This window comes from Rhipicephalus sanguineus, chromosome 8 (genome assembly GCF_013339695.2).
Source record: "Rhipicephalus sanguineus isolate Rsan-2018 chromosome 8, BIME_Rsan_1.4, whole genome shotgun sequence".
In the NCBI taxonomy this organism is placed as follows: domain Eukaryota; kingdom Metazoa; phylum Arthropoda; class Arachnida; order Ixodida; family Ixodidae; genus Rhipicephalus; species Rhipicephalus sanguineus.
This window is the reverse complement of record NC_051183.1, coordinates 71,142,256-71,162,684: the sequence shown is the minus strand read 5'-3', so window position 1 is coordinate 71,162,684 and position 20,429 is coordinate 71,142,256. Positions and strand designations below refer to the sequence as shown.

The window sequence follows — 20,429 nt, the reverse complement described above, 5'->3', positions numbered from 1 at the left end:
AAGAGTCAACCAAAAGAGCCCCCCGAAATACAAAAGAAACAAAAGCGAAACATGTTTCTTAGATATAATTAAAATGGTGAATACAACAAAAATGTAATGCACATGTTACAGATCGATGATGAGAGTTTGTACATATGTCGTGAGTAGGCACACTTTAAGCCCATTGCTGAATTGCCGTACATAACAGAATGCAGTGTGCAACAATAACTACCGTTGACTCACAAATTGGTACAGCATGCCAATGGGAGAACCCTGAAATATGTCCTCCCATGCGCGTCACTAGTCGCAGCAGAGAAGAAAATTCATTATTATCAGTTACACGTGCACTATCGCTTCTGCGAGTTTATTATTGCAGTCGCCGTCGCCGCCATCATGCACCGTATATACAGGGTGTTTCAAGAAATGTGTCCAACCTTCTAAAAAAATCAGGAAAATGTGATATTTGATTGCTGCCTTCAGAATTGGTTTTTCTGTAGTGGCAGGGATATTAAGATGATTAAAGAAATTATGTGGGACTGTAATTAAACAAGTTAAATTAATTAACTTTTTAATTAATGGAGTTAGGTGGTTGTATCAAATGGGAGAATTGAAGTTCTTCATGCCATAAACCCAACCCAACTTTGAGATTTCGAAAAAGTGGCATCTAGTAATAATTACGAAGTAATGAAATTCAACCAATTTCAATGGCAAAACGAAACAGAAACATGGAAGAACGCAACTGCCATATTCTTCTGAGACGTCCAAAATGAGTGAATGACTTTTCCTGTAGCGCTAGGCATCTTAAGATGGTTGGAGACATGACGTGAGACAGTAATTAAGAAAGTTAAATTATTAACTTTCTAATTAGTGGAGTTAGGTCACTGTCTCAATTTGGGGAATTGATGTTCTTCATGCCAGAAAGCCATCCCAATATTGAGATTTCGGATAAGCGGCCTCTAGTAATAATTACGAAGTAATGCAATTCAACCGAATTCGATGGCTTTCCCCGTTGAAAGCCCCTGGATTTCGTTGAATTTCATTACTCCACAACGTTTACTAGAGGACGCTTTTTCGAAACCTCAAAGCTCGGATGGGTTCCTCGCGTGAAGAACTTCAATTCTCCCATTTGACATAATCATCTAACTCCACTAATTAAAACGTTAAATATGTAACTTTCTTAATTACTGTCCTAAATGATGTCCTTAACTACTCTAAGATTCTTGCCGCTACAGAAAAAGCAGTGAGGAGTACGTGACGACGACGAAGAGCGAAGAAAGCAAGCCACAGCGCGAGCGACAGCCACGCGCCCCGAGCTTGCGCTTGCCTGGATCTTGGCCCTGGACGTTCCACGGCGTTCTCGCAGTTTGTACGTGAATAAATCACGTGACATTCGGTGGAGGTACGTGGGTTTCCCCTACGACCCTGGATCTTCGCTCCCGTAAGCTTCCCCCCCTTCGTGATACCAACATGGCCACCGAGACTCCTTCCCAGCCTGGCCCTTCGGCTGTCCACGTCACTTGTGGCGCCGTGTATCCTCAGCGGGACCCCACCCATCTTCTCGGGCTCCGGTGAATCGGACGTGGACGAGTGGCTGTCGAGGTATGACAAAGGCGGCGCCAGCAACAGATGGGACGATCCAATGAAGCTTGGGTATGTGCAATTCTACCTTGCCGACATAGCCCAACTGTGGTATCACAACCACGAGGCCGAGCTTCCATCTTGGTCAGCTTTCAAGACTGCTATCAAGGACGTCTTTGGACGGCCTGCGGCTCGCAAGCTTCTCGCCGAGCAGCGCTTGCGTCAGCGTGCACAACAACCGGGTGAGACCTACACGGGTTACATCGAGGATGTCCTCCATTTGTGCACCCGCGTCGACCCCGCTATGCCTGAGGAGGCCAAAATCAACCACATCTTGAAGGGCATCGAGGACGGCGCCTTCCAGCTGCTGCTCGCGCGGAATCCCACCACAGTCGCTGCGCTAGTTTCACTCTGTCAGAGTTTCAACGAATTGCGCAGGCAGCGCGCGATCACCCGTCAGGCCCTCCCGACCCCCGACACGCTCTCCAGCTTGCAGCTAGCTGTCCCTCCGGCCGCTCAGCCGACTCTCCAGCCCACGATCAAAGACTTCATCCGTGAAGAAGTCGCACGCCAGCTGTCCTTACTGCCGCTCACTCACGAGCCGGCGCGTCCTCTGGCTCCGGGAATTCAACAAGCCATTCGGACGCAAGTTGCTGAGGCTCTCCCACCCATGTTCCAACAACCGCCCGTCACTGCGCCGCTTACCTACGCCGCCGTTGCTGCTCGGCCCCCTCAACAGCCTATGCCCTCTGCTCCACCTCGACCACTGATGCCGTCCCATGCCTTGGCGACCACCGCGTATCACCAATCTATGCCTTACGCTCCACCTCGGCCACTTACGCTGCCCCGTGTCTTGCCAACATCCGCGTATGCTTAGTCGCCGCCCATCCCAACCCCCTCGGCTCCGTCTTTCCGCCGCTCCGACGCGTGGCGAACGCCGGACAATCGGCCCATCTGTTTCTCCTGTGGCCTCGCCAGCCACGTCGCTCGCCATTGTCGCCTGGTTCCTCCAACATTCGACGCCGTGGGCATGCCAGTTGCGGCGTCGTCCAGGTCGCCCCCAAACTACGCCCCTCCTCACTTCGACGCCGACGGCAGGCCGGTCGCGTCGTCGTCCCGGTCGCCACCGGAGTATGCCCGTGATCAACGACGCAACGACACCCCCCGGTCACCGCCCCCTCGACGACGCTCCCTGTCACCTATGCGTCGCCGACCTGCTGCGCAAGAGGGAAACTGATCGCTGCAGTTCCGGAGGCAAGAACTGCATGCGAAGCGAACTGCCCAAGGCCTCCGTCTTTTTCGCCGCAAAACGTTATCGACGTCAATGTTGAAGGGACCAAGGCCCAAGCGCTAATTGATACCGGGGCTGCCGTTTCCGTAATCTGCGAGAGCCTCTGCCGCCAGCTAGAAAAAGTGACCACGTCGCTTTCAGGACTCATGCTCCGCACTGCGAACTCGCAGTTCATAGCACCTTCAGCCGTGTGCACCGCGCGCGTTAATATTAAAGGAGAACTTTACGTCATTGAGTTTTTCGTGCTGCCGTCCTGCTCTCACGACGTTATCCTCGGCTGGGACTTCCTTTCACGTAATCGCGCCATCATAGATTGCACCCGAGCAGAAGTCGCCCTTACGCCGCTGCAATCTTCTGTTTCGGGGCCTACCATATCTGACGCATGTAAACTTGTCATTGCTGCCGACGCTGACGTAGCCCCAAACACGTCCACCCTTGTCGCCTTGACTTGTCCGGCCGCTCCTGACGGCGCTGTCCTGTTCGCCCCGTCAGAGCTGTTTCTCCGCCGCCACGCCCTACGACTGCCGTTTGCCGTACTCACCGTCGAATCCGGCGCTACCATCATGCCGATTGCCAACTTGCGCACCTCGCCCGTTCGTCTACTTCGCGGGGAATGTTTGGGAAGCATACATGCCGTTGACCTGCTTCGCTTTCTGGAGTTCGCTGAAGCCCTACTTCACCACCAGCTGAATGCCATGACAGCCCCTGTTGCGGCACCTCCGAAGTCAGACATTTTTCACCCTTCTGTGTCCCCGGATCTATCATTGGACCATCGACGCGAACTATTGGCCCTTCTAGAAGAATTCCGCTCATCCTTCGACTGCGGTCAGCCATCTCTGGGTCGCACAACGAGCGTCACGCACCACATCGACACCGGTGCTCATGCCCCTTTACGCCAACGACCATATCGCGTTTCGGCGGAAGAGCGCCGTGTTATCAATGAACAAGTCGATGATATGCTCACGCGCGGAGTCATTCAGCCATCTGAGAGCCCCTGGTCGTTCCCTGTCGTCCTTGTGCGCAAAAAGGATGGCTCTATCAGATTCTGCGTCGACTACCACCGCCTGAATAAGATAACTCGGAAGGATGTATACCCGTTGCCACGCATCGACGATGCTCTCGATTGCTTGCAAGGAGCAGAATATTTCTCGTCCTTGGATTTACGATCGGGCCATTGGCAAGTTCCACTGGCTGACCCTGACCGCCCGAAGACTGCGTTCGTTACTCCCGATGGGCTTTATGAGTTCAAGGTGATGCCCTTCGGACTCTGCAACGCCCCAGCTACCTTCGAACGAATGATGGATAACATCCTTCGTGGCCACAAGTGGAATACCTGCCTGTGCTACCTTGACGACAATGTTGTATTTTCCCGCGATTTTCCGACTCATCTTGTTCGTCTTCGCGCTATTCTCACGTGCCTCGCCTCTGCTGGCCTTCAACTTAACATCAAGAAGTGCCATTTTGCTGCGCGCCAACTCACCATACTAGGTCACGTCGTCAGCAAGGAAGGCGTTCTTCCGGATCCCGCTAAACTTCGTGCCGTGGCCGAGTACCCCAAGCCCAATTCCATCAAGACGCTCCGAAGCTTTATTGGGCTGTGCTCATATTTTCGTCGATTTGTGCGCGACTTCGCTTCTATCATCGCACCTCTTACCAACCTACTGACAGCCTCTAACGGCCTGTCGGCTTGGTCACCAGAGTGCGATGAAGCTTTCATGACGCTACGGCGCTTATTAACGTCACCTCCGATACTCCGTCACGTTGACCCTAATGCGCCTACGGAGGTCCATACTGACGCCAGCGGTGTCGGTCTTGGTGCTGTACTGGCTCAACGGAAACCAGGATACGATGAGTACGTTGTTGCTTACGCGAGTCGAACCCTGAAGAAAGCGGAGTGCAACTACTCAGTCACTGAAAAAGAGTGCCTCGCCATAATCTGGGCTTTGAACAAGTTCCGTCCATACCTTTATGGCCGCCCCTTCGAAGTAGTCACGGACCATCACGCGCTCTGTTGGCTCTCATCTCTGAAAGATCCTTCAGGCCGCCTCGGTCGTTGGGCGCTTCGTCTGCAGGAATACGACATTCGTGTTGTGTACAGATCCGGCCGCAAGCACTCGGACGCTGATGCGCTATCCCGTTCACCGTTACCGTCTGACACAGCTTCGCCGTCAGCCACGTCAGCTGTCTTGACGCCCCTTGACTTCGCAGACATGCCGTCGGAGCAACGCAAGGATGCGTGGATCTCCGAACTCGTCGTCTTTCTGACTGGTTCATTGGTTCATCCAGCGTCAAGAACTCTCCGTCGTCAAGCCGCGCATTTCGCACTCCGTGACGGCCTCCTCTATCGGTGTAATTACGCACCTGACGGTCGGAGGTGGTTGCTAGTGATCCCGCGCCACATGCGCACAGAAGTCCGCACTGCTTTTCACAACGACCTGCAAAGCGCTCACGCTGGCGCTCTGAAGACTTACAACCGCTTGCGTCAGCGATACTACTGGCGCGGCATGTACACGTTCGTGCGCAAGTACGTACGTGTTTGTACTGCTTGTCAGCAGCGTAAAGCTCCACCTCAACGCCCAGCCGGTCCACTTCAGCCTCTACCTTGTCCGGGACGTCCATTCGACCGCGTCGGCATCGACTTATATGGCCCGCTTCCCCCGACTTCCTCTGGTAATCGGTGGGTCATTTTTGTCGTGGACCACCTCACCCGTTACGCAGAGACTGCAGCACTTCCAACGGCTACCGCAAGAGAGGTTGCGTTCTTTATCTTACGCAACTTTGTCCTTCGCCACGGTGCTCCCCGTGAACTTTTGAGCGAGAGAGGGCGTGTTTTCCTGTCTGACGCTATTCAGGCCTTGCTCGTCCAGTGCAGCATCGTTCATCGAATGACCACCGCATATCATCCGCAGACGAATGGCTTCACGGAACGATTTAATCGCACACTCGGTGATATCTTGACAATGTACACGGCATCAGACCAGACCAACTGGGACACCGTCCTGCCGTTCGTCACGTACGCGTACAACACCGCAACGCACGCGACCACCGGTTTCTCATCTTTCTTTCTTTTATACGGACGCGACCCGTCCTGCACGCTGGACACTATGCTTCCCTATACGCCGGACTCGTCTGAATATACTGCGATTTCTGACGTTGCCAGATACGCCGAAGATTGCAGACAATTAGCCCGTTCGCTGACCACCGATGACCAAGGCCACTAGAAGCTACGGCACGACACCGACCGACCTCTCTCTACTTTCACGACTGGTGACCTCGTTTGGCTCTGGATCCCATCGAGCACTCCTGGCCTTTCCTCGAAATTACGTGCCCGATATCAGGGGCCCTACCGCATTCTTTCTCGCACGTCTCCTGCCAATTATGAGGTTCAGCCTCTGACAGCATCCCACGATTTACGTCGTCGTGGTCGAGAAATCGTCCATGTCAGCCGCCTGAAGCCCTATTACGACCCCGCTGTACTGACAACGCCTTAGGTCGCCAGGATGGCTCCGCTATGCACCAGGGGCCAATGTAGTGAAGAGTACGTGACGACGACGAAGAGCGAAGAAAGCAAGCCACAGTGCGAGCGACAGCCACGCGCCCCGAGCTTGCGCTTGCCTGGATCTTGGCCCTGGACGGTCCACGGCGTTCTCGCAGTTTGTACGTGAATAAATCACGTGACAATATATATATATATAACAGCCAGAAAGAAAAATCATTCAGAAATACATTCCGACGCGCGGAATCGAACGGCCGACCTCTCGCTCCGAAACGCACGGCGTTAGACGGCGAGGCCACGAAGCGCACCGTCTTTTAACATGCTGACGGCCAGCTATTTATATACACTATTTACTTCAGCGTGCTTTCTTACTCACCAGCGAGATGGCGCAAAGTGCGCGCGGGGCGCGCTTTAAAAGTCGTCGCCCCGCTCCTGTGAACGTCGATGCTCCTCGCCCTACACGGCGTGGTCGCCTTCGTGCGTTTATCTCGAGGATAGAAGGGTGCGGGCGGGGGGGGGGGTGGAGTGGGGGGCTGTATGTCTTGTGCTTTCCCCGCGATATCCGCGCTGATGTCACAGAGCGTACGACGGTCACTTCGCTCGCTGAAGCGGCCGCGTTTGCGAAAGAAGCGCGCTGTTCAAACATAAATAACTAACAACTGCGACATTTAGTTCGCGATCGTCCTGTGCGTACCTGTTCGTTCGTTTCGTGCGTCCTGCTTTATATGTTTCAGCAGTGCGCTTCAAGTACGAGGTGCGACGCATGATAGTTCGTGCTCGTCCTGTGTGTGTTCTTTTCGTGCGTCCTTTGGGCTCGAGCGACGCACTGGCAATTTCGAGCTGCTTTCCGTTCTTCGCGTTACATTTCAGCTTGTTGCTATCGCATTCATTGCTTCGCCGTTGCGGCGAAACTGTGACTTTTTCCATTATCTGGATGTTGTTAAAAAGAATGAATTCGAAAAACTAGGAGACGTAAAGCAATATTCTTTTACCTTATGTATATGATTGCAACTAACTGAGCGATACGTTGGTGCTAAAAGGTAGTCCGCATTGCTGATTCACGTTTGGTTATAATACATACTGAGCAGGAATTTCAGGCGGAGTTTTCGTCGCCTTGATTGTAGTGTTTCCCGTCCTATTCGGACCTTTATTTCCGAGATGCTGGCACAGGGATTGCAGTTGTTGCTGATAAATCGAGCTGCCTGGTTCTGAACTTTTTCTATTTTGTCCGCGAGGTACATCTGAGGAGAGTCCCAAATGACTCAAGCGTAGTCGAGTATTGACCGTACATGTATTATGTATAAAGTCTCCTTTACTTCTTTTGTTGTGCACATAAATATACTGCGAAATAAGAATAACATTTTACTAGCTTTAGATATCATTTGGTCTATGCGCCAGTTCGAGTTCAACGGAAAGCCGAGCTAGTTGGTACGAATGCATAGTACAATAGCGCAAGAAACACAGGGACACGTCTCTCTTGCCTGTGTCCCTGTGTTTCTTGCGCTATTGTACTATGTATGGTTCCAGTTCATTGTTTCCGTTAAGCAAACTGCCAAGTACCTACATTGCGGTGTTTTGGTATTTGCAACGCTACTAATACTATAGGAGCTTTGAATTTTCGGAATGTTTCTCGAAAAACTGACGTGGCTGACCTTTGAAATATTTAACCACACGTTGCAGATAGAGCACCAACGTGTTATGGTGTTTACGTCCTCCTGCAGTAGTTCTACACCTGCGGATGACGCAATTCTTCGATAGCTGACGCTGTCATCTGCAAATAATTTTATGCTGGATTGTATGGTATCTGTTATGTCATTTATGTTTACCAGGAATGAAAGCGGAACCAGAATGCTACGATGCTGCGTGCCTGGAGTTACGTTGACATATGATGATTTTGCTCCATTGAGGAGTACACACTGTTCGCGACTACTTAAATAAATTCGGATCCAGGTAGCATGCATGTTCATGGAAGCGAGCTTGATCGCTAACAGATTATGGGGTACCGTGTCAAATGCTTCACGTAAATTAACAAGCAAAGTGTCAACAGATTCATTGTTGCCAAGCGCTGTTAGTATATCATGCTGAAATTCTCCTAGTTGCGTTGCGCATGAGCGGCCCTGGTGGAATACATGCTGTGAGTTAGTGAAAAACTAAATGGATTCATCATATCGCCATATTGCGCAGTAATAACTTGCAGCAAATTGAAGTTAAGAATATTGAGCGCTAGTTTTGTGCAAGTTTTTAACACGAAAGCGTTGTATGCCGGAGTCCACCAAGACTTTCATGACGTATTTCCATCGCGGAAATACGTCAGCAAAATGAACTACGTTAAATGACAAAAAACTTATGTTGATAGGATTCGAACCAACGACGTCTCGGTCGGCGACGATGGCTGGTGGGTGTCGGGCTCTCTTAAACTTGGCTGGAGCCATAGTAACCTCCTAAATATTCTACCCAGCCAGACAGATTTCTGTCAAAATGTTTACATAATGAAGGCTACAACAAAGCGCCTTTTATCTTTCACTCTTTCCTGTCACAGTGCTCTCGGTTCGCGGGGTGGTGTCGCCTTGTGGACGTGGTAGAGAAAAGCAATGCGTGGCCCCTGCAATTAGCTCCGGCAACGCGCCGTTGCTACGACTGTCCTATTCGGCGCGTTTCCAATAGGAGCAGTGTAAATACGTCAACGCTTTAACACAGCATGAGGTCGTGGCTTTAGCCCAAGCCTCGCTCATAGCACCCACCCATATTAAAAAATAGCTCTCCGACGCCCACCTGGCTGTCGCACCTCGTTCGCCGCTTGCCTTGTGAAATTCCAGGCTAAAGGAAAGACACGACGCGCGTCGCATTTCCTTCGCGTTTCATGATGCTTTCACGGAGTGCACATCGAGTATCAGTGTTTACTATCTGCTTGTTGATGCCATTCTTGCGCTGGATTCACTATATGCGGTGTCCAGGTATATGTTAAGAACTCCAGCTACCGCAAGGGTTAAATCATGATCATGGGCGTTAGTCGTCGGTATGGAGATGTGCCACTAGGCGTCAACGTGGTTGCGTCCTCATCAATTGGGGCTATATCTGCGAAACAACCAACAGACGTTGTAAAAGATTTCATAAATCAACCCACTATAAACAATCAACTACTTCTGTGACGACACGTTTCACTTTCGTGTTATATCGATTTCCATGACGCAGCGATCAGCTATCTTTTACAGCGAAAGCTGTTATGAGATCATTTCACCGGCCGTTTTTGGCGCCGTAGTTGTCCGCCGCCGCCGCGGCCGCCGCCGCCGCCGCCGGTGTCCGTAACCAGTATCGCTCGAAATATGAAAAAAAAAAACGAAATAAGAAAAAAACTCCAGGATGGAACGAGGTTCGAACCTGGGCCCTCTGCGTGGGAGCCCAGTATTCAACCTCTGAGCCATGCCGGTGCTTGAAACTGCTTTGCAAAAAGGTCCTATACAGGCTTCGTGTCGGAAAGGAACCACATTAGCATATGCAGTATAGCGTGGTAGAAGAGTAAAATAAGCACCAAACGTCGCACAACGCGAATTCTGTAACCAGGCGTCACACAATGCGAATTGCGCAAAGAGTAGGTTGTTGAATGCTTCCAACCCTTTACAAAGGACTCTGCCATAATTCTTCATCGTCATCAGGCACAGCATCAACAAAGTGCGCATAATGCCTTACATGCGTATAGCAGGTACCAACGCTCTCCGTAGAATGACGAAAAATGGCACAGTGCCTGCTGCCCTACTTCTCAAAAATTACAATGATTTATAGCGTAGTGGGTTCCTCACAAGTGCACTTGTATTGGTTGCCAAGGAAGCCCATAAGCGCATGATCCACTTCCTCGGGGTCTCAGTAAAATTACACTGATTTATAACGTAGTGGGTTCCTCGCAAGTGCACTTGTATTGGTTGCCAAGGAAGCCCATAAGCGCATGATCTATATCCTCGGGGTCTCAGTAAAGTTCTTCGCCCCCCCCCGTCTCTCTCCCACGTCAACGTATGTTATACAGCATGACGGGAGGGGGAAATAGTGACCGGGCGTCACCCAATGCAAATTACGTAACTGGTGGGCCGTTTAAAGATTCCAACCCATTACAAAGGGCTGAGCCATAATTCTTCATCGTCATCGTCGCGTCAACAAAGTGCACATGATGCCTTACTGACGTGTAGCTGGTGCCTCTCTTCTCCGCAGAATGACGAATAATGGCTTAGTAGGTGCTTCCCAACTTCACAAAAATTGTGATTTATGGCGTAGTGGGTACCTTTCTAGTGTACTTGTTTTGTAGCCCCAAGAGAGCTTAACGGGCTCTAGAAACGCTGCTCTTCCAGCTTTCGCTGTGACTGTGCTGCGGTTTCAGCGCAGGCCTGGCGTTTTTTTGCTACCTGCCTTATCTTGGGAAAACGCCAGTAACAAGGTATGCCTAGAGCATAACACACAAATAGCTTGCAATCACAACGTGACATTATTAAGTACATAGGGTACATATAAACTGAACACTCGCTTGTTTTACAGATAAAGGCCATATTCATGAACCTCATTTGCCCTCGTGTCAAAATAGCGCTTGTTGGAGTGGAAAAAAGCAGCAAGGCAAGCATTATCTTTCGTCTTGAGAAATCGCAGAACAAGTGACACAAATATTGCGCCTAATTTTGCAGTCTCAGGAGGATAGCTACATTTTCGGCAATGAACAGCTAATGAATGACATGACTTCCTTAGATATGCTTCGACAGTACGTAAGTGGAAATTTGGAACACTATGGCCATCCGGATGTAGTGCTACTGCTGACAGGGTAAGGACTGCACACTAATGAAATAATTTGTTTTCCGACATATTTATAGCATTGAAACGTCTTTGTATATTATTTCCGCAATATGCAGTGAAGGTCGCAATGTGCTTCTTTATGTAATCTCTTGAATTCGATTGAACTATTGCACAGGCAGACTTTATGGATTTTTGAAGATGCCAAATTTGAAAGCACTGTCAGAGAACTATGCATTCCTACCACAACAAAAGGGTGCAATTTAAATATTTAGGGAACAGATGAAGAAGAAAGATGGATTATGTTGTTAAGCTTTGCACTAACTCGCCAAACATAGCACGTGGCTATGTGTTTGATTCCGTTCACACTCGCCGGCTGACAATTGATTTGATGTTTAATTTTTCTTCATTTGACGTAAATTTATTAGTTTTTTTAGCTCATGGAAAGGTTGAATAATGAATTCTTGTAATTGTTAGAATATCATACATTTTTCACGCTTTCATGATCAAGTTAGTGAATAAGAACACTGCTGCCCGAAGAGAAACCTGAATACCGCAAGGGAAAATGATTTATTTACATTTTCTAAGTAATTTTGTTAACGAGCTGAGCGCTTGTGAAAACATTCCACGGATGTTCCATAATTATTGCGCAAATGATTGCGTTTGACCAACCCACACCACCAAGATGCGAAGTTTTTTTTTGAAATGCCAATTTTACCTCTTACAAAGTGAAATCTAGTCAATTGACTATGTAATTTTTGTGCAGTGTTGTTACTCTATGAGAACTAGAAATCTGCATTAATAATAAATTTCAAACATTTATTGTTTTTCAGGCGCGACGTTTACGAGACTAACTACGGCGGCATAAACAAAAGGATTGCGGGTGTGTACATTTTGTGTTGGTGCAGCATTTGATCGAGTTTGCAATGCGGCGAGTGATATTTCGTGCCTGCGAAAGACTATTACACTTACCAGTTTTGGCTTCTAATTCAGCCACTAATTTAGCAATATTGACAAGCAGGTGTGCCGCTGGGCAGGTTTTCATAAGAACCAGAACTTAGAATAAAAGTAGCCAGAAGTAGCCATGTCATTAGGCTTAGTGGAAAATTTGTAGCCACATATAAAAGTAGCTATGTTGTGATTATGTTTTGAATATTGAACAATAAATTCTATCAATTTGAATTACCACAAATATGGAATAAAGAGCCATTGTTACCTTTTGCATGGTTATTAAACTACTGGCAAGGAGTCAATCAAGAAGTCATTACAAGTTCAGTGAGCTTGGAGGTAACCTGTAAACATGAGAAAAGTTAATGCCCCATTAGTTTTCCCACATTCCAGCCATAAAGGCAGCAGGAGTATTAACGTGTAAAACATTACCACTTCAAGCTGAATAGCTAACTTGATTAGACTTGCCATAAAACAAGTATTGCATAAAGTAGTGAACTCTAGCTGGAGATAAACAGTTGGGCTTCATTTTCTCACGGATTTCTGCGTTTTATAAGGTCACACAACAGAAAATAGAAAATGCTGTCATCACCTAAAAAAATGGCGCGTAGCGTCAGCAGGGTCCTAGCCACGGCTTTGCTTTCATATTTTGTTTTGCTTTTTAGTTGCAATCGCGCAGTGTTTTGAAACAGTTTGATGCCCACAAGCCCACTGCAGGGGAAAGAACTTGCGCGCACATAAGGCACAACGACAGAGAAACTTCACAACATTGGGTCTTCTTGACGCTAGGTTGTTATTGTATTTGCAATTACTTCAAAGCTTTCTAGTAAACGCGCCATAATTGAAGTTCAAGGTGAAGCATTCACTGACGGTTACGATAATGCCTAATTCGAATTCTGAGCCCATCTTCGTGTTAGGCAACGACAACTGTGTTTGAAGTTTTGGCTTTCCGCAATCGTAGCAATGCAACATTTGTTACATATTGCCACAGAAACTGCCAGCGCTCGAGTGCTACCCCCATCACTCTGTGCATTGAAGCGAAACGTCTACAGCTCCGTTACGACAAGGGAAGCCAGCCGCAGAGCACGTGCCAGCCCTGTATGCGCGTGAGCTCCGACCGAGGGACCAGCGAAAGTGATGGAGGAAGAAAGCCAGGCTAGAGGCCAGTGGCTCATGATATCGACAGACTACGCGTTCGGTCCCTTTCACCCTCGTTTGCTCTATCGGTTACGCCGACGCCATCGGTGACACCGCTCAACGCAGGAACGGGCGCCTAAGAGCTGCGTTCTAAAACGCCAGGCCTGCGTGGAGCGCGCCGCACAGTCCCAGCGAAAGCCGGAAAGGCGGCCTTTCAAAAGCCCGTTCTAAACTATCTTGGGGCAACTGATACAAGCACACATGCAAGGTATCCACTAGGCCATAAGGCATAATTTTTGTGAAGTAGAGAAGCACCCACTACGCCATTATTCGTCATTCTGCGGAGAAGCCTGGTACCCGCTACGCAGGTGTAGAGTAATATGTGCACTTTGTGGATGCTGCATGCAGCTTATGACGATTAAGAGTTATGTCTGAGCTATTTGCAGTGGGTGGGAAGCTTTAAGTCACATATTCGTGGCACAATTAGCATTGTGTAATGCCTTGTTGTTATTTTACTATTCTGCCACGCTACATTACATAAGTTAACGTGATTTCTAACCCGGCATCTTACTACAAATGGATCTTATTGCAAATGAGTTTCAAGCACCGGCGTGGCTCTGAGGTAGAATACTCGACTCCCACGGAGAGGGCCTGGGTTGAGATCCTATTCGATCCTGAGTATTTTTTTTTTCATTTTATTTTTTCCTGTGTATTGGTGACGCCGATGCCAACGGCGACGTCGCTCAACGCAGGAACGGGCACCTAAGAGCTACGCTTCGAGAGTTGCTGTGGAGCCAACGTGAAACTTTCCTCTCCAGACGGTGCCGCAAAGTAGCTAATTCCGCGCAAAGTAGCCACTGATGGCAGTCCTGATGTGAATGCGGAAACGACAAACACATTATAGTATTGTTACGTAAAATTAGACGAGGCGAGACTATTTACAAGTATATAATACTGAGCATCGACCACGATGAAGGACAGCACACACACCGGACAGGCCAGTCCGCTTTGTCGTCTTCTGCAGGCAGAATATGTATGTCTCTTGGAGTGTGCTACTGCGCAGCGATATTTAACCCAACAGCGCCCAGCATTCAGTATTGTTCTGAAAAAAAAAACGTAATTTTTATGAGTAGAAAGCTTCCTCGGACTCAAACTGAAACCGCAACTACATATTTGCATACTTTTAAATTTTGCGAAAAACGGTGTTGTTTTATTAATTTTTTCGAGTTACATGGAGCTCATAGGGTGCTGCATAAAATTAGTAGAACTTATTGGTAAACATTATCATTCATAATTACTTTTTAGGAAGACGAACTTGCAGTGACAAATGCTGAAATTTTCTTCAATAAAATACATGCGTGTTTTTGATAACGAGATCATCCCTCATTTACCTTATTTCCTTGAACCACCTTATTACGTGATGGAGGTGCAAATGAAGCAGTTGTGTTACCAAAAAAGTTATATTTGTGAAATCTTATTCACGACATTTCTGCCTAGTGGCCCGCTACTCTATAACAAAAAGCACTGCTTGAAAACCTTCTCATTTCTGCCTTAGATCCACCACTTGTTAGCGAAGGTCAGCGGTGCGTTTGAGAAGCTGCACTAAGCGTTGTGTACGGCATGGATAGGAAATATGAAAGGCTAGGCAGCTGTGGTCCGTAATGTAATGTCACCATTTTGGGAGATGCATTGTTTTTGTTGTTAAGATACAACTTTATTAAATTGGCTATTGCAAAAAAAAAAGAAACGAGAGAAAGATGTGCTTTGCAATGGTAAAGGATTCGTCAATGACACAGTGAAAAAAAGCAAACAAAACATACGCGCTGTTTTGGCTGATGTTTTTTTTTTTACTTTGAGGTCAGTGTGTGCGCGCAAATTTTTTTTTTTTCGACGCTGTCAGAAACAGCTGAAGCAGACAGGGCACACAACAGGACATGCCGTTTGCATAACAGGTCCTTGAGTCCAGTACTATGGAACGCAGCTGTGTTCGTTAAGCTCGCGTGTATTGTTACTTTTTTGTATGGTCCCTTCTTTCTATCTCCCTTCTTTCTCTCCCTTAATCCCCTTCCTACAGCGTAGGATAGCAAACCGGACGCGCGTCTGGTTAATCGTCCTGCCTTTCCTTCCTCTTTCTCCTCCTCGTGTAGCTTTTTCTACAACCATTAAACCCAGGAAACACGATATGTAATCTGAATCTGAAACTGAATCCTCCACTCTGCATGTCATGGTTATCGTCGATAACCATAATATAACTTTTCCAAATTTTGAAGGCTTTGGAATTGTAAATTTATTGAGCAACAGTGGATTACTTTGGCTGGTGAATTTCTGACTTCGTACTGCTGGTACTACTACAAAAAGGCGTTGTCAGTAGTTGGAAGCGCCACTGTTCTGTTATTTCGTAGTATCTAGCTGTTTTTTGTCTCCAATTAAAGTTTATTAGTTATGAAATGGCAACTCTATCACTCTCATGTCTTGCTTAATATATCTTAGAGCACGAGTGATCAGCAAAAAACATAATTAGGACTCAGCCACGAACGTCCGAAAGGTTTTATTTGGAAAGATCCGACATCAATCCGATGCTTTGAACAAAATGAGCCAAAACAGTGACGTTTTTTATTCAGTGATTACATTTTCCGGCCGCGACAGAAAACACGTCTGGTGGCTTATGTTGTTCATAATGGGCTTTGGCATCTAGTCCAATGGCGACAACGAATTTATTATACAATGACGGACATACAGAGAAAAGTTGTAACAATGTGTTAAATTTTGACGTTATATATGGGTGAGCTAGTGTGTAAAATTAAGTTGAATAAAAAGTATGATATAAAAAAGATGGATAACACGAAAGGTTGCATATCACATGTTTGATATCACGTCTCGGTTCTCATTTATATTTTCCGATGTTCTAACGTCCGGAAAACATCGTACATCATTACCAAAACATAAATTAAGGTGTTAGGTATAACCAGGCAGTAATTGCATGAAAATTACTCATGCTTTCAAGCAACAGTTAAGAGCTGATGTGCTTTTCGATTCAGCAATATTTGTAAATCTGCAGGAATTGCGTATGAAGGTGGCGTTTGCACCGACAGGCGTGTTGCGCTAGCAGAAGACTCTCCGGGTGCGTTCAGTGGTGTCATCGAAGCAGCGCATGAACTCGGACATAGGTGAGAAACAGTTGAGATTACTTCTAAATGTTCAAAGTTACTTTTCTAACAGTCGCAATTGTCAATACTAGAGAGGTTAGACGACTAAAATAAAATAGAACGCTTTCTATTACACTTCACAGGATATCCGTATAAACAGCAATAAACGTTACCTCTCGCTTATTTCTTTGGTACAAGGTGTTTCAAGAAATGTGTCCGATCATCATAAAAAGTAAGCGAAATGGATTATTTTCTCGCTGCTTCATAATTATTTTTTTTTCTGTGGTAGGAGATATCCTAAGATGGCTTGACACATAAATTACGGCAGTAATTAAATAAAATAAATAATTACCTTTTTATTTGTGGAGGCCGGAGGTCGGGCCAAATGGGAAAGTTACTGTCCTTCCTGCGAAGAGGCCATTGCGGCTTCGAGATATTAAAGATCGGTCTCTGCTAATTTTCTTGGAGCAATGAAGTTCAACCAAATTACAGGCGAAATGGAAACGGAAGCTCCGATGAAATGAACTACAGTCGGATACAGCTCAAGAAAAAAGCGGCTTTTCGCCGACAAAGACCCCCCCCCCCTCCAGCCAATGGTGTCACGGTCTCTTTGTGACGCTGCTTTGTGGAGCCTCTCGTGAGCGCAGCGCGAAGGCGGTCTTCCGCGGGGTCATGATGACACAGAGATTGGATTGGCTGGAGGGGAGTGCTTTGACGGCGAAAAGCCGCTTTTTTTCTTGAGTTGTATGCGAGTATAGCAGACTACCAAGATGACGTCACTGTTCCCGACGGTGATTGCAACGGTGTTAGTTCTGCGTTTGTTAAGGTATGTGCGCCACAGGTGCTCTATCAAAGTATCAAGACTCTATACACATCTACACTGACGAATCTGTGCTGCCGAACAGCTCAACCGGAGCAGTCGTGATACCAAGGTTGGTTAGGACAATTAAATTCAAGACGTCTCACACAAAAACATCGACGGCAGCAGAACTAGCAGCCTTTTATAAAGCTTTACAATTCGTCAATGACCAACCGATGGACAAGTGGACTATTTTCTGCGACTCGAAGGCGGCACTGTAGTCTCTACTGTCAGCTTTACGCCGCAGGCCGCATGAACAGCTGGTACTAGAGACAGCAGAGGTTATCCACTACCTAACTGAGAAAGGACATCAAATCACTTCTCCGTGATTATCCAGTCACTGCGGAATCATCGGCAATGAACGGGCCGATCAAGCTGCCCGCTCAGCCCACGCAGAAGACCCTGAACTACTCCTACCGTTTTCTAGGACCGACGCTGCACGCAAGCTCCGTTTGCATGCTCGCCAACGCACCACGTCACAATGGAATGAGCCACACTTCAAACATGATCGACTGCACTCATTTGACCCTACCTTAAGTCTTCATGTCCCATCAAGGCTTCGCCGAGCAGACGCGACCCTTTTGTGTTGGCTGTGGTTGGGCGTTGCGTTTACCAACGCCTATGCTTTACGCATTGGGATTGCCGATACCGCAGCCTGTGACCACTGTGGAAACACTGTTCTTTCAATCTCCCCCATCCCTTCCCCCTGTGCAGGGTAGCATACCGGTTATGCCAAACTGGTTAACATCCCTGACTTTCCTCTCTCCTGTTTTCCTTCCTTCCTTCAGAAACAACTGGACATACTTTTTGCGACTGCCCCCTACAGTACACAGTGACTATCTCTTTGCAACGCGCTGAGCAAGTTGGATGATCGACCTTTGTCGGAGGAAAGAATTCTACGCCATCGACAAGACGCAACATCGCAGAAGAAGGCCATGCAAGCGCTACTGTGCTTCTTGCGATCGACCAGCCTTTTTGAACGATTGTAACCAGAACGCCGTCCCTGTGTGTGTTGTTGTTTTTTATCTTGTGTGTCTATGTGCGTTATTTTTCTCCTCTTCTTTCCCCCCCCTCTCTCTCTCTCTCTTGCCCTTACTTTCCCACCCCAGTGCTGGGTAGCAAACCAGATGCTAATATCTGGTTAGCCTCCCGGCATTCTTTTTTTCATCTCTATCTCTCTACGCAACCCGGACAAATACGAAGCGAAGTCGATCGATGATTGTACGACGACGCTCGCTCATTCTGGACGTCTTGGGAGAATATGACAGTTGCGCTCTTTCGAGTTTCGGTTTCGCCGGCGGAAGTGCTCAGATTTCATTATTCGCTAACAATTGCCAGCGCCTGCTTTTGCGAAACCTGAAAGCAGCAACAAACTTTTTTGCAGGAAGGGCAGCAATTTTCCAATTTGACAAGACTGCCTGTGTCCGCTGTTTAAAATGTTATTTAATGCAATTTCTTTAATTCGTATCGTAATTCATCCTTCTACTCATCTTAAGGTGCCTGCCACCACAGAAAAAATAAATATTAAGGCAACGTGAAAATATCGAATTTTCTTATTTTGGGGATTTTCGGACAGAGTTCTTGAAAAACCTTGTATACCACTTTAAAACATGATACAATTATTCAGTGAGAAGACTGATTTCATAAACATTGCAAATATTAGGCTTTGAATGGCATTTCTATTTCTTTCACTAGCCTGGGAGCTTCGCACGACGGAACGGAACCAAACAAACATATGAAAGGGCACCCTGGTTCGCTGGATTGTTCGCCTTCAAGCGGTCGCTTAATGACGTACGTCGATGGTGGATACCTTCGATATAAATTCTCCGAGTGCAATGAAAGGGAAATTCGTCACGTGCTTCGGTAAGTGACAAAATTTAATATGCTCATACAGTCGCACTCAGTCTTTCTCATTTGATGGCTGTAAGCAGGGCAAAATATAGGCGGAGTTAAGTTAGTCTATTTTGTTGCTTTGAACATAGCGTAGTAATGCTGCATGGAATTACTAAAGTTATCTCATCTAAGCAATGTAAGCCGGAAGCGAGTTTTCTCCTACCATGGCCGCTACATAAACAAAAAAAGGTACGGCTAGCTGCCTGGCACCGTTATGGTGTCTCAAGCCTAGTTCTCCGCGAGTTCGCTGTGGCGCCACTGCTCCGTGACAGCCTATGATGAAGAAGCGCATCCACAGCTGCGTCAGTACTAGCGACACTGACTCAAATAATGCCGTAAATGATGCGTTTTCTGGTTCCAAATTGCAGGTGGAATATTTAGGTGATCATTAGAAGCGCCAACTACGCCACATATGTGAACAGGTTGCCTCAAGTCTGCCAATCTTTTGTAGAGTGGGCCATAGTACTTTCCGTGGCGATTGACCGCGTGAGCATATCGCGTCATCGCACCATATCGCGCCATATCGCGCCCTTTTCTCGAAAGGCACTGTCTGAAACATACTATCACTATGTCTATTTACTTCATGGGAACACACGCGTCTGCTAATGGAAGACTACAGGAAAGACGACTTGTATCTAGTTTCCAAAGTAATGCAACAGCTCATCCGAATTCGAGAGAACTCCTGATTATTGGGAATTGTCGTCTGTTGATTAACGTTTCTCTTCTAAATGAAGCAGCGAGTGACGCAGGCACGTATGCGAGGGGGATATCCGAAGGTCTCTGCCACCGTTTCGCTTGAAAATTTACTTTTCTTCTCCACTCTCATGCCGGTGTTCCTTATGGGCATGTTTCTCCCAACAGCTCCACTCGGCCACACGTTTGGCATAAAAATCACCTTGCTAGCCCACAGTTCATAATTTGGCAGCATTGGCACAGTTTGGTAGTGTTTCTACAAAAACATGTGCGCTTTTTTTATGTTTCAACATGCACGTTTATGTTCGATATGAGCATTTACGTTTTTATTTGTTTTACATAAAGGCAAACGGTTTTTTTTTACTTTGCATGTGTGCATCAAAGTTCGCTTGCGATGTGCATCATTCAGAAGTTTCTTTACGCCAATGAGACCATAATACTGGGCCTTAAAAACGCCCCTCTAATATGTTCTTTATGAATAAGCTGTGTGCTTATTAGTATGGTGTTGTTAACACTGTTAATAACGTGTTTTAACGTTTCCTTCTGTATGGCAGGTCCCTTGCACTACAACATGCCAGTATTCGTGCCAGGGATTTGATCATATCGAAATACTTCGCTCGCACGTCTACTTCTTCGCCCATT

At 47.2% G+C, this 20,429-nt stretch overlaps 1 long non-coding RNA gene across 1 annotated transcript; it reads left to right on the top strand.

Moving 5' to 3' along the window:
• Positions 1–11,052: 11,052 nt before the first annotated feature.
• Positions 11,053–16,322, top strand: LOC125759555 (uncharacterized). Its single transcript, XR_007417149.1, has 3 exons — positions 11,053–11,142; positions 11,945–11,994; positions 16,255–16,322. It is a non-coding gene; the product is annotated as an uncharacterized LOC125759555 (long non-coding RNA).
• The last annotated feature ends 4,107 nt before the right edge of the window (positions 16,323–20,429 follow it).